Raw genomic sequence first — 17,518 nt, 5'->3', positions numbered from 1 at the left:
ACAGAAATTCTCACGTGTGTTGCGTGCCCTCCCTCCTGCTCTCACGGTGCCTTTGCCCCCGTGGAAACCAGCAAGGACACCTTCCAAGCTGAATCCAGCATGCCATTCATCAACGTGGTTTGATAGAAACAAGATATTTTCTTCCCATTGCAAGGAGGTTGGATTTATGTCTCTCAGAATTATTTTTTTACTCTAGAGAGAGAGATATTTGCCTCTTTAAAAATAAAATCCACGAGATTAAATTTCATTGAACAGTTTCTCTCTAAGGGACTAAAAACCTGAAATTCCAGGAATTCGCCGTAGCTGGTGAAATTACATTAATGCATGTTAATACCCATATTAGCCAATCCAAGGTGCCCTTGCTTCTGGATGCGCCCTGGGCCCAAAGCGAATCTTCTCGGAGGTAAAACCGCTGTGTACTTACTGTTATTTCGTGTGTGTGTGTTCATGCATTCACTCATAAGTTTTTACATTCATTGATTCATTCGGCAAGTTATTGAGCACCTACTGCATGCCCAGCACAGTGCCAGGCTCTGGTGTTACAAGGTGATGAGCAAAACCAGACCCAGTTCCAGTCCTCCTGGAGCCCACGTCCCTGTCAGGGAGACAGCCATCACGTAAAGCAACGAAAGGTAAGTTGCAACGATGACAGGTGCTATGAAGGAGGCCATGTTAGTGTGCTCAGGCCGCCATAACAAAATACCACAGACCAGTGGCCTCAGCAACAGATACTTATTTTCTCACAGTTCTGGAAGCTGGAAGTCAATCACAGAATCAGCAGATTTGGTCTCAACAGAGGCAGCTCTCCTTGGCTTGCAAATAGCCACCTTCTCTGTGTGTCTTCACCTTATCTTCCTTCTGTATGTGTGTGTCTGTGTGTGTGTGTTTGTCCAAATTTCCTCTTCTTACAGATAGATACCAGTCTGATTGGATTAGGGCCCACCTTAATGGCCTTATTTTAACTGAATTACTTTTTTAAAGGCCCTATCTCCAAATACAGCCACAATCTGAGGTAGTGGGGGTTAGGGCTTCAACATAGGAATTTGGGGGGACACGATTCAGCCTTAACAGAGAGGTATCTGGTACATAAGGAGATAGTAACAGGGACGGGTCAGATACCCAAGCAGGGACATAGGGTGGGCTTGCTGAGGATTAGGTGGGGATCTCAGGGATGACCAGGAGCTAACTATAAGAAGAGGAGAAGGAAATTCCAGGAAAAGGGAGGATCACGTGGCAAAGCCCTCCAAAGAGAGAGCATGGCCAGTAGCAGAGACCAAAGGGAGGCAGACTATGGTGGCTAAGGAACGGTGAGGTAAGGCGTGGCACCTGGGATGGTGCTGACATTATAGAGGGGAGCCAGGCCATGTAGGGACTTTTGTCTTTTTCCCAAGAGCAGTGGGAGATCATCAAAGGTTTTTAACTGAGGACAGAAGTGTCATGACTATATTTGCCCTTTGGAAATATCAGTCTGGCTGCAGTGTGGAGAACAGACGTGTGGGGTTCTGGAGTGCCTTTAGACAGGCACTGGATACAGGAGAATGCTGTGGGTATCCAAGCAAGAGAGGAAAGTGGCGGGATTCAGGAACTAGGGTAGGAGCAGAAAGAAATGAGTCAGTTTGCAAGAGGAATAAGGGACAATGGATTAAATATGGTGAAGCACTGGGTGACAGGAATTGGTGACAGGTTAGATCCGTTGGACACCTGGTGAGGGAGAAGATGACAGGTTGTCTCCTGCATTTCTGACTCCTGTAACTGGGTAAACAAAGTACAAGTCAATGGGATCAAGAACACCTGGAGAAGGGCCTATGTTCAAGTTGTTTTGATCATACTGACATCATAGACACCAAAGACCCCTTGGCCACTTTCTGTGCCTCAGCACAGATACCTCTCTCCCCTGTACATGCTGTTCTGCTTGGAACACTTGCCCGCTTATACTTCACCACCCAAGCCCTTCACATCTCGGCCCAAGGGCCAACTTCCTCAGCACTGAGGCCTTTCCCAATTGCTCAGACTAGGCCACGTGTCCCTTTCACACACTCTTATAACACCTGTGTTTACCTTCAGAGCAATCATTACAGTTGAAATTACAGCTACCTGTTTAAATTCTATTTCTACCACTAGAATGGAAAGACTATGAAGGCCAAGGCGATATCTGTCTAATTAGTACAGCAGACTGGTGGTTCTAGTCTGACTAGAACTGACTCTTTGGGTTGGAATCTTGTCTTCCCTACTTCCTAGTGGTGGGAATTTGGGCAAGGTCTTTAATCTTGCTGCACCTCAGCTGGCTTTGTATATAAAGTATGGATTATGACAGCACATCCTTCATAGAACTGTTGGGATGATTAAATGAGTTCATTAGCAAGAGTGTTTATAACAATGCTTGACATATAATAAGCACTCAGTAAACGTTAGCTATGGTTATTTTCCATCACTGTATCCCTAAGTATTTGATGGACAGATGATCAGATAAATGGATGGACCACTGAATAGGTGGATTGAGGAATAAGTAAGGTGAGAAGAAATAAGACACAATCCTTATTAAGCTATGTTGAATGAGCACAGTGGAAAAGCAAGGAAACCCAAGTGGGTATTGTGAAAAGAGGGGCTGGCTCATTCTTCAAGACTTAGCTAACTTCCAAGATATTGGGCCCCATGAAGGTAAACTTCTCCTGTATGCTCACTTTTAGGCAGGGCCTTAAGGAATCTCCACCAGCTTTCTTTAAGAGTAAATCATGTTATTTGTTTCTGGACCCCAATAGAAGGGGAAACAAATTACCACAACCCAACCGTCCCCTTCTTAATTAAGCTGACTGCACATTTCCCAACTTCCCTGTGAATTTTTTTAAAAGATAAAATAAAAAACTAAGTTTAATCTGACTTAAACAATAAACTGAATCATTAATCCATTCTTGTGTCCCTCCTCCAAACATTTATGGGATTCCTCTTCTATGTCAGGCACTGGGATGGGTATGAGGTGGTTACCAAGTTAAATAAGATACCGTCCCCGTCCTTGAGAAGCTTGAGTCCTAATAAACTTTACAAAGAGATTTTAAATAGATATTCTTGATAGATAGACCTGATCAAAATAAAGCAAAAAGCAAAAGCTGTTTTCTGGACAGAGGGCAGCAGACTATTACAGATCATCCTCACTGTAACTCTTGCTTACCCCCGCCCTGCTGGGTCTTCAATGGTGAAGCCACCACATAGAAAAGCTGAGGCTGCTTGGTCCCAGCTGGAAGGTATTTTCATCGCTGTCACTCTATTTATGAAAGCAACGCGTGTCTCGTATCTTCTTTTTTGCCCAAAGGATTCTCTTTCTGTAATTTATTACAAAATTCAAGGCCATTCCATTAGGGGGAAATGCGCCATATCATTATTATAACAACTCCCCCTATTTTTTTCAATTTTGAAACTGACAATCCAAAGACTATTTTTAGCTCAGTCATGTGAGATTATTTGTTTCCTTCTGAGAAGTTTTTTCTTCGGACTAGTTAACATGAATTTTATGCTCACTTATTATGTCACATGCTCCAATTCAATTTATTTTAAAGCAGATTCTTTGGGGAAAACTGTAAAGCTAATTTGAATTGATTCTTTAGAGATTCCATTTTAAATGACGTGCTATAAAATTGGCAGACAAAGTGAAAAAATGGAATTGAATTTTCTTCTTCAGCTACTCATTGGATTCAGAAATCTTGCTTTTCAACACTGCCAAGGGTTTTGATATAATGTTTTATGCAATTTTCATAACATTTATCTTAAACTCCATCGCCTTTAGTTTGGTTGTTCAACTCAAAATGGTTTCCTGGTATTTCCGTGGGAAAAAAAAAAAAAAAGCAGAGTCCCTGCTACAAGAAGAATTGGGTGCTTTCATACAAACCTCCTGCCATCCACAGGGGTGCCTGTCTATGAAACATCTGGTGTAATGCAGGTGCTTTAATTCCAGAATGAATATTGTACGTCTGTGGACAAACGTGCTGAGGGAGGTGTGGAATAAAACAGCATCTCCCACTTCCTTCCACTCTGCACAATTTCTATTCCTCCCTCTCACATTTGATGGATTTGCAGCTTGAGGAAAGAGTGGGAATAATAGGCAAGACGCCCAACGGCTTACTTTCCCGTCCTACACAGCGCCCCCGAGAGGCGCCCACTGTTCGTCAGGGCAGTGGACTCCAAGCTAATCAGAAACAGCCGTCTCCAGGTGGGGACGAGGACCCCGGGTTTGGTACATCTGATTCCGCTCGATGATTTACATCCTATTATTATCAATCGAATGGAAAATACATGGAAAACACATGTCTGCAATTTCCCCTTGAGACACACTTGTTTTCTTGGCTATGTTTTTAAAAGGGAGTTTTATTTCACACTCATCTTTCTCTGGAATGCCCTCAATTGCAACTATCATTCCCATTGACCCAGCTAGTCGGCTCACAGTCACACTCACCAAGGGTCTTCCCCCCTTGTGCTCAGCCACCACCGAGTGCCACATCAAGTACTTGGGGTTACTTTCGTAAACCCAGGTTGGTCCCAAAAGAAGCCAGTCATTGCCTCCCGTGGTTTTGCTCTGACTACAAAGAAGGTAACTGTGTGAAGGGAGTGCACCTGTCAGTCAGGTTCAAAGGAAAGAGCAGACCTCGGGCTCCCTTCTCCCTTAGACACACAAGGCCTAGGGCTCATGATTGGTATGTGTAGGGGCCCACAAAAGCTTTCATTGTAATTAAAATGAATGTAATCATGAATATATAATAATGAATGCAGCCTAGATATTTGTTTTTCTACCAAAAGAGCCTTAAAATATCAATTTTATTATTATTATTTTTTTTTACTGGAGGAAGGGGTCCACGAAGGCCAAGTGTCTCAGGCCCACGAGTCATCATGCAGCCCTGAGCAGACCAGCTATGAGGAACATGGGATAAGGGATTGATTATAGGGTCAGACCTTCTGTGACTATGGGAGCTGGTGGAGAGGGCTAAGCAAGCCTGTTGGACCTCTGCATGTGAAGGCGAAGGTCAAGAAGGCCAGCAATTGGAAAGAAGAGCTGGCTGGGAAGACCGGGGCGGGGGGGGAAGGTCTCAACCAGGGATGATTCCCCACCCCCCGTTCAGAAGACTTTGGCAATGTCTGGAGACAGTTTGCCTCGTCACAACTAGGGTAAAAGTTGCTACTGGTATCCAGGGACCCTGCTAAACATCCTACAATGCACAGGACAGCTCCACATAACAAAGAATTATCCAGAATCATCAAAAGAGCAATAGTGCTGAGGTTGAGCAACCCCAAGGTTAAAGTTGAGAAAGGCCGGGAACTGCAAGGCCAGTCAGAGCCCAGGTCTCTCTCCCACGGCCACCAACTTCGGTGGAGGAGGTGACCTGCAGAAGGAGCAGGCCCTTCACCATGGAGCTACGCTTGCAGACTGGCTGAGGACTTGGAGAAGCTGCAGCAGGAGACTGGGGGGCTGTAGGCCTGGCGAGCCAGCAGATGAGCAGCAATGCCCGCGAGCTACAGCAGTGCCTGGTGCCCTGGGTCCGCCTTCTGAGCTGAACCAGAGAGCATTGCTAGAATCCCACGCTAACTTCCCCCACAGCCAGCCCTAACTCGGGGCCACACAGGGAAGGGAACTCGAGAGAAGGTAGCCCCCGCTTAGCTAGGTTGACACTGTGCACAGCCTCCCCGGGAGGAGGAGTTCTGTTCACTAGCACTCTTCACCAACAGAGCGGCTTGTCCCTCACCACACTCGCCACCTTGCACGCCCTTAAATCGGAGGCGGTGGAAAGCTGTCTCAATCTCCAGACGCCTGGTGTGCCTTAGACCCAGGGTCGCGCATCAGCATCTGTTCTTCCTTTCAGAAATAGAGACATGGCTGGACATGCAGCTGCCCAGACTACACGCCTCAGCTTCCCCGGAAGTGAGATGTGGCCGTGTCGCATGACTTTTTTTTTTTTTAAAGATTTTATTTATTTATTTATTTGAGAGAGAGAGAATGAGAGAGAGCGAGTACATGAGAGGGGGGAGGGTCAGAGGGAGAAGCAGACTCCCCACCGAGCAGGGAGCCCGATGCGGGACTCGATCCCGGGACTCCAGGATCATGACCTGAGCCGAAGGCAGTCGCTTAACCAACTGAGCCACCCAGGCACCCCGTGTCGCATGACTTTGAGGGCAAGCCGTGGTGCCAGCTCCAGAGGGGGACCTCCAGACATCGGCTGTACCCTCCTGCATGTGTTTTTGCCCCCTTCCCACTAGCTGGGACTCAGGCATGGAGGCGATCCAGCTTCAACCACACAAGGACAAAAGCAGAACACAGATGGAAGGACTCTGTGATCCGGAGAATCCTTAACCTTAGGCACCTTTTTTTTTTTTCCTTAAGGAGTTCTGAGGGAGCATGTTAGTTACTCAGGTTGTAGATGATTAAAGCCAACTCAGATTCACTGAAGACAGGGAATGTATTTGCTCACATCATTGGGAAGTCTGGGGTAAGAGTTTCAGGCATAGCTGGATCTAGGGGTTCAAAAGATGTCACGAGACTCTCCATCTCTCAGCACTGGCTTTCTGCTAAAGTCCAGAGAAGATGGCATTAAGAAAGTCCAAGCTTCTAATTTCCTTAGAGATCATGACCCAGGAGAAGACAGCAAATCCTCTCTCTCAATGTGTATTTTTAATTATGCAGAACAAATGCTGAACAGTCCTGCTGGGGTCACAGGCTCCCCTCTGAACCAAGTGCTATGAGTCCCAGAAGGAGGGAGATTGGAATAAATCTGTAAAATCAGCCGCTGCTACAGTCCACTCGGGAACTTAGCCAACATCACCAGGAGGGAAGACAGTGCCGATGAGGGTGTAGGGTCAGGGAATATCCACTGGGGTTCAAGGGAGGGAAAATCATGCTCCCCTGAGGTAGGAAAGGCTTCACGGTAGAGGTGGGATTGGAGCTGGGTGTTGAAAGATTAAGAGTTGAAAAATGGATACAGAAAATACGGTACTTTCATTCCTGACCATTTTCAAAAGCTCAAGCAAACTCAGTAGCCTTATGGGATGAAAGGGATCGTGTTGTTTTTCTTCCCTTTGCTGTTGGTTCAGAATGAGAAGTGTTTCCCTTTGAGCACCGAGTCCTTCCAGAGACTGACCAAAGCCGGGGGGAAGAGTCTGGGTGTCGGGACACAAATCTCCAACACGGGCACTCACACGTAAAGCAGGAAGAAAGGTTTGCTTCTCCGTAACCTGAAGAAAGGTTGGTAAGTGGAACTGGCAGCTCCCTAATCACTCCAGAAAGCCTCGTGATATAAATAAATGATTCAAATATGAAGTGACTTACCTTAGGAAACATGCATTGCTTTTTTGTTTGTTTTTCATGTTCCTAGCATGGTTTCCTTCAGTTTGGAGTGGAATAAGCTGGTAATTTTCATACGCATGTATTAATTCCAAAACTCTCTGGTGTTGGAATTTTAGGAAGACGTTTTTATTGAGGTTGCAAGTAGCTTAGTGATGTCCCAAGCAGTCCGGCCCCTGGAGCCTGTGGCTCATTTCTGCAGTACAGGGGTCAGTCTTTTGAGATGGAAATGCCTCTGTGGCCAACCAGGGTGCTACTGGCTGGATCAAGCCAGGTAACTGAAAAGGTGGTGGTGATGATGTTGATGATGAAGATAGCAACTGTTGATCTTACAGGTGATGCAGCCAGGATATAAACCCTATTCTCCCCTGTTCTGACTGTTGTACTGTCTTTCCTAAAGAACTGAGGTACCTTTCATTGGTTCAAGGGCTGTAAGAACATCCGGGGATTTATTGTTTCCTGGTTATTTGATGATGAAATGATTTCTTGGGATGCAAAGCTCTTTTCGTTGGCAAGTCTGCACCTTCATGCAGGGCGTGGGAGATGTACTCTTATGTGCCTTAAGCTGACTCTCTCTGGACCAGTTTGTCCTTAGAGCGCATTGAATGCAGGTCAGCAGCCCAGCTTCTGTCCTCTGTTTCCTTCGGGGGCCGAGCCATAAGACTCCCGGAAGGACAAGAGTCCTATAGGGGATTCCTGACTTCAGGTAGCTAGAGCCACATAAACCAGTTTAACTTAATTGGATTGATTTGACTGGTGGCGTAGATCATATTATTGTTCTCAATCATTGGCTCCCCATGTCAATTCCCACGCACTGCCATGTGACTTGCAGTGTCTCTTATGGTGGGAGCATACTTCTCCACCCCCTTGATATTGAGTGTGGTGCCATGACTTGCGTTCTCATGAACAAATGGAGATGTGAGCGGAAGAGACTAGGTGCCAGGTAGGAGCAGAGGCTTTAGGAGACTCTGCTCTTACTCCCTTGCTCATCTGCCTCCCTTCTTTTCCATCTGCCATGAGAGTGGCTTGTCCGTGTTAGGTATTGCTCTGTCAGCCTAGGCTTTCACATGTATTGTCATACTGGTTGTTGTAAGCTACTGAGATTTAGGCTTGTTACAATGACATAACTATGGGAAAGTTGACAGGTACAGAGGGTCACTTATTGTCCTAAACCCTCCCGTGAAGAATGGTCCAACTCTCTATGTAGATATAGACTGAGGTTGTGACAAATCAGGAAAAATTAATCCTAAGCATAAGAAAACTAAGGAACGCCAGTCAGATTAAACCAACAATAACAAGAAGCCAATTTTGCCTGTGAAAGGCTATAAAAAGAAGCGTATTGGAGAGAGTGTGCTAGAAACAGGCATTCTTAGACATTGTTAATAGGGGCATAAATTAATATAATGGTGCTGAAGATTCATTCAGAAATAATGCTAATGCTAATAATAATAGATGCCATTTGTAGAGTATCTTTACGTGCCAGACACGACTATTTGAAGTTTTATTAACCCCACTTGAATTAATAAAATTGGTTCACATGTACTAGTTCACTTAATCCTCATAACAACCTTGTAAGGGAGATACTATTATTAAACAACATATTTCAACAGCCTTCAAAATTTATGTATGCTCTTTGATTCACATCTGGGAATTTATCCTAATGAAACTATTAAAGATGGGGTGTAAACTTTTAATATAAGAATGTGGATGGCAGTCTTGTTTATAATTGTGAAATTTGGAAGCAATATAAATATTCAGAAAATGGGGATCTTTTCAATAAACTGATCCATTTAAAAGTGATATAAAAATATGTAGTGGGCATGAAATACGTTAAGTATATTGTGTAGCTTACAATAGTCCTGCCTTGTCCAGCACAATAGCCACTAGTCACGTGAGCACCTGAAATATGGCTAGTCTTTTCTTTTTAAATGTAGCGAGTCTGAAATGAGGTGTGCAATAAGTGAAGAATTAGTATGGAAAGAAAAGAATGTAAACTATCTCCTTGATAATTTATATTTATTTTTATATTTATATTTATATAATTTTATATTGATTGCAATGTTGAACTGATAATATTTTGGACATATTCAAATTAATTTCACTTTCTCCTTTGTATTTATAAAATTTTTACTTTTATTTTTTAGTAACAACTATGTTTAAAGTGTACAACATAACGTGGTCTACACAATAATGTTTTGATGTACATATACATAGCAAAATGATGACTACAGTCAAAGTCATTCACATACCCATCTCCTTACATCGTTCGTTTATTGCGTGATGAGGCTGCCTGGAAATGGACTCTTTTAGCAGATTTCTAGTACACAATGCAGTATTATTAACTATAGTCACTGTGCTGTGCACTAGATTTCTATACTCCTTCATTCTACACAACTGCACCTTCTCTCCCCAGTATCTCCTCTTCCTCTCAGCTCCCTGCCGTTGGTAACCACCATTCTACTCTCGGCTTCCATGTATTCAACTTTTTTATGTTCCACATATAAGTGAGATCATGAAGTATTTTTCTTTTGGGGTCTGGCTTATTTCACGTAGTAAAATGTCTTCCAGGTTTATCCAGATTGTTGCGATTGGCAAGACCTCCTTTTTAAAGGCTGGATAATATTCCAGGGGCTCTACGTACCACAATTTCTTTATCCGTTCATCTGTTGATGGACATTTGTGTTGTTTCCATATTTGGGTGTTGCGAATAATGCTGCCATGAACGTGAGCATACAGATATTCTCTGAGGTGCTGATTTCAGTTCCTCTCGGAAGATACCAGAAGTGGGATTGCTGAACCATATGGTGGTTCTCTTTTTCATTTTTTTGAGGAACCTCCATTCTGCTCTCCATGACGGCTGCACCAGTTTGCATGCCCACCAGTGTACAAGGCTTCCCTTTTCTTCACCTCCTCGCCAGCACTAACCTTTTGTCTTTTTGATACTAGCCGTCCTAACAGGTGTGAGGTGATGTCTCACGGTGGTTTTGATTTGCATCTCCCTAATGATGAGTGATGTTGAGCATCTTTTCATGTACCTGTTGGCCACTTCTATGCTTCCAAGTTGTGTTTGTACTTCTAAAAGAATGTGGCTACTAGAAAAACTTAAAATTTCATATGTGACTCACATTTATTTCAGGCTTTGCAAGCCACATGCTCTCTGTTACAACTATTCAACTGCTATTGTAAGCACCATGATGGATGAGGAGTGCTGGGTGGGAAACTGAGTCAGAAGTCCAGTTCTCTGGCACAGAAATGCCAGGCAGCAACCCTGGGCAGTGACTGGAGAGACAGTTCCACTCACTCCTGGGTCTGGGTGTTGGTCAGTACCACTCTGGGGCTGGTGAGCAGAGAGAGGGCATGAGTGGTCCAGGTGTCAGGGATGGGGGAAGGCAGGTATGGCAGAGGCTGTGGATGGCCCCTAATGCCGTTCTTCCCTTCTGCCTGGGTACTAGAACTCCCAAGCTTTCACTGGACACATGGTCACCAAACCAGACTCCCTTACAGATCAGTGTGGCCATGCCCTTCCTCTCCTGCTCTCCTTCCTGTGGTGCAAATGCAAGGGCTGGAGCTCAAGCAGCCATCTAAGACCATGAGGTGGACCCATTTTTGAGATTGGTGGAACAAGAATACAGGTAGAGACGGTGTCCCTGATAGTTGCAAAACTCTGATCTGCTCACTTCCAGACTTGGTTTCTCTTAGACATTTCAATACATACATGCAATATCAATACATATATGCGATATCTCAATACATTTCTATCTTGGCTAATTTATTATTATTTGGGGTTTGCTACCATTCTGAATTAAGCTGAAATTAATTTTAACTAATTTAACAAGGACTGGTGTATCAATAATGCTGGCCTCAGAAAGCCGGCTCCCCCTCCTAATCCTCTCTCTATAGCGTAGATTCTATATAGACCAATTCTAATTTTAATTAATAGGTACTTAATTAAATCACTTTAAGCAAATGGCAGCAAACCCACTCGCTGGTGTGATTGCTCCCTAACTGCTGTGATTCCTGCTGTGCTTTCAGTTCAGAGCCACGCCCACCCCCATCCTCCCTACCCCCCACCCCTGCCAGCATCTCTGGTAAAGGCACAATAGAAGGAAAAGCTGAACTTAGAAATAGAATGCTCTTGATCCGCAAGCAAATTCAGAGGCACAACCATCCTTACCGCTTTCTCAGCCTCCTCCCCCATTCCAGTTCCCATGGTCATCAACTGCACCTCACTGTTCTCCATTCTTCCTTTCTCTGACCAAGCTCAGTTCCTGCTTCTGTCCCTTGATGTCCTGGATCCCAGCCCCTCCTGCCCAGAAAACAACCCCCTCCCACAATAATCCACTATCCCCTGTAAGAAATTAACCTTTTCGTTTGTTACAGTTCTGGGTATGAGAGAAAAGTAGGGTTGTAGGTCCGGTTCCTCAGGAAACAGACCTTGAGACATATTTATTCAGGAGTATGGGAATAATACCTGTCAGACGGTGAAGGAAACACAGGACAGAGAACAAAGTGGAAGTTAAAGCAGTTGCCAAAGGAAGCCTCGCCCATCCCATGGGGCACTCTGAAGATGAGATGGCCCTTCAGAGATGTTTCCAATTGAGGCAAGGGGTTGAGTGCCTTCCTCCTTCGGGGGTCTTGGCAACACATTACAGTATCCACTCCAGGTGCACTGAAGGATTCTGGCTGACCTTGGTGAGACTCTTGGGGTGGCTGACTGAGACCCAGACCCTGAACGTTCTTTATATGTCCATAGATAATTAGTGTCTCCATGACAAAGTCACACCAACTAAATTCAGACAAGACTAATGAAAACATGGCCACTGGTTTGTTTACACTGAGATCGTCCTTTTGCTGTGATTAAAATGTATTCTTTACCTCTCACGCCCCTTCCTCCGGGTCCAAGTTAAAACAGGAAGTGAATGGGCTCCAAGAGATCTGTAAGAAGAAAACGCGAAGGCATTTTGCATTAGGTGAAATGAGTAAGAAGCTGGGAATGTTTGGTGAAGACAAAATATGTTTCTTCTCTCAACAACAAAAAAGCGAAGTCTTAGGAGAAACTGAAAAAGGTGCAAGAAAATCATGGTCCAAATAGAGGCGAACTAAAATGACCCATGATTTTGAATAATTAATAGAGTGTAATAAAAGAGAACCAGTCTGACCATGCCACAGAGTATTTCCTGTGGAATACTCCTTCGAATCACTCAAGAGTTGAGATGTTGGACCTAGGAGGAAGAAATGTGGTCCTAACACAATCCTTGGCTCTCCAGGAAGCAAGAGCTATTTACTCAAAAGAACTCAAATGCAGTTTATTGGTTTTCAACTCTTGGACTTAAGCAGTAGACCACGCAGAGAGGACTTCTGGCCGAAGACCAGAAGCTACTGCTGTCGGGCAGAACAACGGAAAAGCACAGGTCAAGCTGACAAGAGTTGAAGGGGTCCGTGGGAAGCTGATATCTTCATCTCACTCTGTGTGGAGTTAGGAAATACTGTCTCGAGTTCGTGGAATGAGACACAGAATTTCAATCCATTAGTTGAAGTAATGAACGTAACCACCAGAAGAATGAAAAATAATACTGTGACTACCAAACTTTGGAAGGAAGAAGGGGAAGTGAAGGCAGAGTAAATAAACCTTCATCTTCCAATATTGACCAACAATGAAAATGATAAATGATGAAAGGGACGAGTAAGTGTATTATCTATAGTGACAGGGTAACCACCAGAAGACACAAAAATAGAAACAAGCAGTTGCCTTTGGGATGTGAGATGTGCAGGTGGAGGTGGTTTGAGGGTGACAGTGTTGCTTCTGTAGTATTTACACTTTTTTTATCCTCTATATGATTCCTTCCAAATTTTGAAAAATATGTAAAATTTGAAAATCACCAGGCAAAGTTTAATTATTAATCAGAAGGATATTTGGCAAGTATAGACTCCGTGTGATTTGTGGGACAAGTCTCTTACGTTGTGGGAAAGCCCAGTGAAATTCCCCTCCCCAGCAATGGAGAACACATCCTTGGTGTTCCCCCAATTTCCAGGCCTGTCACCACCAAAAGGAACTGGCTCCACATGGATACATTTTGATTTGCTGGTCTTCATTTTCTGTACTTACCACTCCTCTGTGTCCTGATGACATGGACTGACATGAGAGTCATCAGACTTCTCCTAGAAGTAACACATTTCAATCTTGTGTTGCTCAAAATAGGGAATAATGTAACTGGAACAGTGGTTCCCAACTGTGGCCACATGTGAGACTCTCTCTTGGACATTTAAAAACATACCCCTGCCCAGGCCCCACTCCAGACCGATGACATGGATGGCCTAGGCTTTGATATTAACAACAACCACCACCAAAGTTCCCCAGGTGTTTCTATCCTGCAGGTAAAGTTGAGAATCTCTGGCCCAGTCTCCCGTGTTTTGTTCATCAGAGGATTGAAGCAGGTCCACCTCAAGGTAGTGCATGCTTCCTTCATCATCATAGTCCTTGCAAGCAGTCAAAATTCTGCTTCTCAGCGCAGAATCTGAACCTCTTGACAGCTCCTCCTACCCTGAAATTCTCTCCCTCAGTTTCTTTGATCCCCTCTCTTCCTGATGCTCTTCCTCTTAGTCTGTTCATGGGGTACCCGTCCCCTGTCTTCTTGGGACTCTTCTTCCTGGTCACATTCCATGGAATTTCAACTACCTTCTTGACCACCACTGTCATCATACTGAGGATGGCTTCCAAATCTTCATCTCCACCCCAGATCTCTCTCCAGAGGTCCAATTGTCTACTGGACATTTCCACTTTGATATCTCACAGGTTCTTCATCCAAAACTTGCCCCCAAATGGCACTCCTCCTCTATTGCCCCAAATCCTTTCTCCTATCTTCCCTGCTGTGTCAAATGGCACCAGTTATCCAATCTCCTTCAACCAAACAAACCCAAACTCCAGGAATCCCCTCGACACTTCTTTTCCCTCCTCTAACCAGCATTCAATTCATTCTGTCTTAGTTAATCCCCTTCTGCTTCATCTCTGTGGCCTGGCTATAGTCAGTCTATCATCATCTCTTTTTTGGATGTCTGCAACAATCTCCTATCCAGTCTCCCTGACTTAATCACGTCCCCTTCTGATGCCCACTTTGGCCAGAGTGATCGTTCCAAAGCACAAATATGACTGTGTCAATCTCCTGCTTAAAACCCTTCTATCACTTCCTCGTGGTCTTCCAAGTCCAAACTTAGAAAGGTCCACAAGGCACGCAGTAACTCACTCCTCCCTGCATCTCCAGTTTCAGCACCTGCTGCCACTAACAGATGCCCCATGCATCTCGCCACACTGAGCACCCCCACCCCACCCGCAGGCCCCCTAATCTGCCAGCCGGCTTCCTCCATGCTTTCCCCTGTGGATTCTGGGCCTGGACCGGCCTTCTTGACTTTCAGCTATCTCCTACTTGTGCTTGAAAACTTTGCTCAGACCTCACCATCTCCAAGCCCCCTCCTCCTCCCTGATGCCTATCCCAGGGCCTGGAAAACATTTAAGAAGTGTTTACAGAATGAGTGAATACATATGTTCTTAATTTCAGAGAAGGAATGGAATTAGTACATGAAGAAAGTGAAAAAGATAATTATAATTTATCTCTACCTCTCAAATGCATTGATTTTTAAAATAAAGTTATCAATGTATTCTGAAGAGTCCTGGGGGTCCCACAGAGCCCCCTCAAAGGCTCCCAGGGGACCTCTTCATTTTAAATAAAACTACTTTCATTTCATCTATTTTTATATGTTGGTCTTCCGAGAAAGGTCCAGTTTGAACAGTGTTTTGTGGCCAAGAAATATTTGAAAACCAATGGTCTAAATTATTCAAATAATTAAAATGAAGTGCAATTTCTGTTTGAATTACTGCCCCCCAAAAGTTCTCATCTCTCTGTTTCTTTTTAAAGCAGCATAACACAACGATGTTTTCTTCTGGTTTAATTTAGTATCCTAGTGACATATTGCCTTTTTTTTTTTTTTTGCTTTAAAAAGAAATTGTTATTTTGAATTGATAGTATAATGCATATGGTCACAAAAAGGAATTCAGTGAAAAATCAGCCTCCCACAAATACTCATCCTCCATCTTTGAGAGACAAACTGTAGCCAACTTCAGCACATCATTCCAGAGACTTCCGTGCATAGATCACTGCTCTGGTGGACAGGGGGCCCATCCCCTTGCTCGGGACAATGGAAGAACAAGCCTTCTACACACCACTGATGGTTTAATCATTAAGAACTTGGAGTGGCCTTGGAAAGACACCTGGCCTCACTATCCAATGACTGTCAGGAAGAAGGGCTTAACATCAACTCTCCCAATATCAAAACCACTTTTTGACAGACAACCTCTAGCATTTGCTTGGCTCATATCCAAATACCCATTTCAGTCAGCTTATTAACTTACCTAGGGATACATTTTCTCCTAATATATTTTGGAAGTGTTACCAGGAAATTACACTTCTTAAAATAAGACAGTCTGTGGGTGCTTTACTGAGTTTTTTTTTTTTAACTGATTAGAGTATTTGACATTTCAATAGATAGCGTTGGGACATTTGATTCTCACATGGGAAAGAAAAGGAAAAAAAAATTCCTACTTCATGCCCATCACAGAAATGAATTAAAGATCTGCTGCAGATCAGGGCGCCTGGCTGGCTCAGTTCGCGGAGCGTGCGACTCTGGATCTTGGGGTTGCGAGTTTGAGTCCCATGTTGGGTGTAGAGATGACTCAAAAATAAAATCTTTAAAAAGACGTACTGAAGATCTAAGCATGGGGAAAAATACTCTACAACTCTTAGAAGAAAATAGAACACCTCTCAAAATTTTGGAGAAGGAAAGTTGCAGGGTTTTTTTTAAGATGACACACAAAAAAGCAAACTATGACTAGAAGAACATCTGATTACACCTAAGTAAAGACCTTTTGTCAAAATAACACCATGAACAAGATTAAAAGAGTTCAGAACACCTAGCAGACATCTATCATTCTCTACAGTGTATATGATTCCCACCAATAAGGCAGAACAAGACATACAATGAATGGAAAAGCAGGCAAAGGATACGAACTGAGAATGTAGAGATGAGGAAATAAGAATGGATGATGCATGGGGAGCCTGGGTGGCTCATGAGATCAGGCCCCGCATCAGGCTCCACACTCAGCAGGGAGTCTGCTTGAGGATTCTCCCTCTCCCTCTCCCTCTCCCCCTGCTCATGCTCTCTCTCTCTCTCAAATAAATAAATAAATCTTAAAAGAAAAGAATGGAAAATGCATGTATGAAAAGATATCCAACTTCATATATAATGAGGGAAGTGCAAATGAAACAATGAGATCTTTTTTTGCCAATCATATTGGCACACATCTTAAAGTTGGAGAATATGAAATGTTGGCTAGGATGTGGGGAACTGGCACTCTCATTCGCTATTGTCGAGAGTATAGACAGATAAAGACGCGTTAGAAGGCCATTTGGCAGCATCTTGCAAATTTGAAAATGCGCCTCCCCTGTAATGCAGCGATTCCATTTTCTAGGTATTGCCCTAGAGACACTCCCACACATGTGCACGAGGAGCCACGTGCTTAGTTTCCATCTAAATGGCCACCAGTAGGGGAACAGCTGAAAATACTGTGGCATTTGTGTTCCAGGCTGCCCATACCCATCTGCCAGGACTGCCAGAGCAAAGTGCCAGAGACCAGGTGGCTTAAACAACGGAAATTTGTTATCTCACAGATCTGGAGCCTCAAAGTCCGAGATCATTGGCTTCCTCTGAGGCCTCTCTCCTTGGCTTAAAGATGACCACCTTCTCTCTATGTCTTCTCATGGTCTTCCCTCTGTTACGTGCCTGTGTCCTAATCTCTTCTGGTAAGTACAGCAGTTATATTGGATTCGGGCCCATACTAATGACCTCATTTTCACCTAATTTGTCTATTCAAATAGATAGTCTCCAACTATAGTCACATTCTGAGGCCCTGGGGTGAGGACGTCTACATACAGATTTTAGGGGGACAAAATTCATCCCATACCACCGTCCCTACAAGGAACTAGCAAGATGCATGTGTGACAACGCAGCTTTATCTCAGAAAACAATGTCAAGTTGAAAGAGTGTGATGCATAACGGTGCCTACCATATGATAGCACTCCCCACTTACAGAACACACACATGCGCCTACACAAATATCTAATGCATGTATATCAGCATTTAATGTTCTGG

The 17,518-nt window shown here is 44.0% G+C and overlaps 1 long non-coding RNA gene across 1 annotated transcript in view; it reads right to left on the bottom strand.

Moving 5' to 3' along the window:
- Positions 1-11,671: 11,671 nt before the first annotated feature.
- The window catches only part of LOC135361641 (uncharacterized), a 42,406-nt gene continuing 36,559 nt past the window's right edge, over positions 11,672-17,518 (bottom strand). Inside the window, exon 3 of the long non-coding RNA XR_010405299.1 lies at positions 11,672-12,253. This is a non-coding gene — a long non-coding RNA (uncharacterized LOC135361641). The remainder of the gene's footprint in view (positions 12,254-17,518) is intronic.

Source organism: Mirounga angustirostris, unplaced genomic scaffold (assembly GCF_029215605.1).
Source record: "Mirounga angustirostris isolate CCGP_5_RB_7025 unplaced genomic scaffold, mMirAng1.0.hap1 SCAF_9, whole genome shotgun sequence".
Taxonomy (NCBI): Eukaryota; Metazoa; Chordata; class Mammalia; order Carnivora; family Phocidae; genus Mirounga; species Mirounga angustirostris.
Note: the sequence above shows the minus strand (reverse complement) of the source record. Positions and strands in the feature narration are given on the sequence as shown.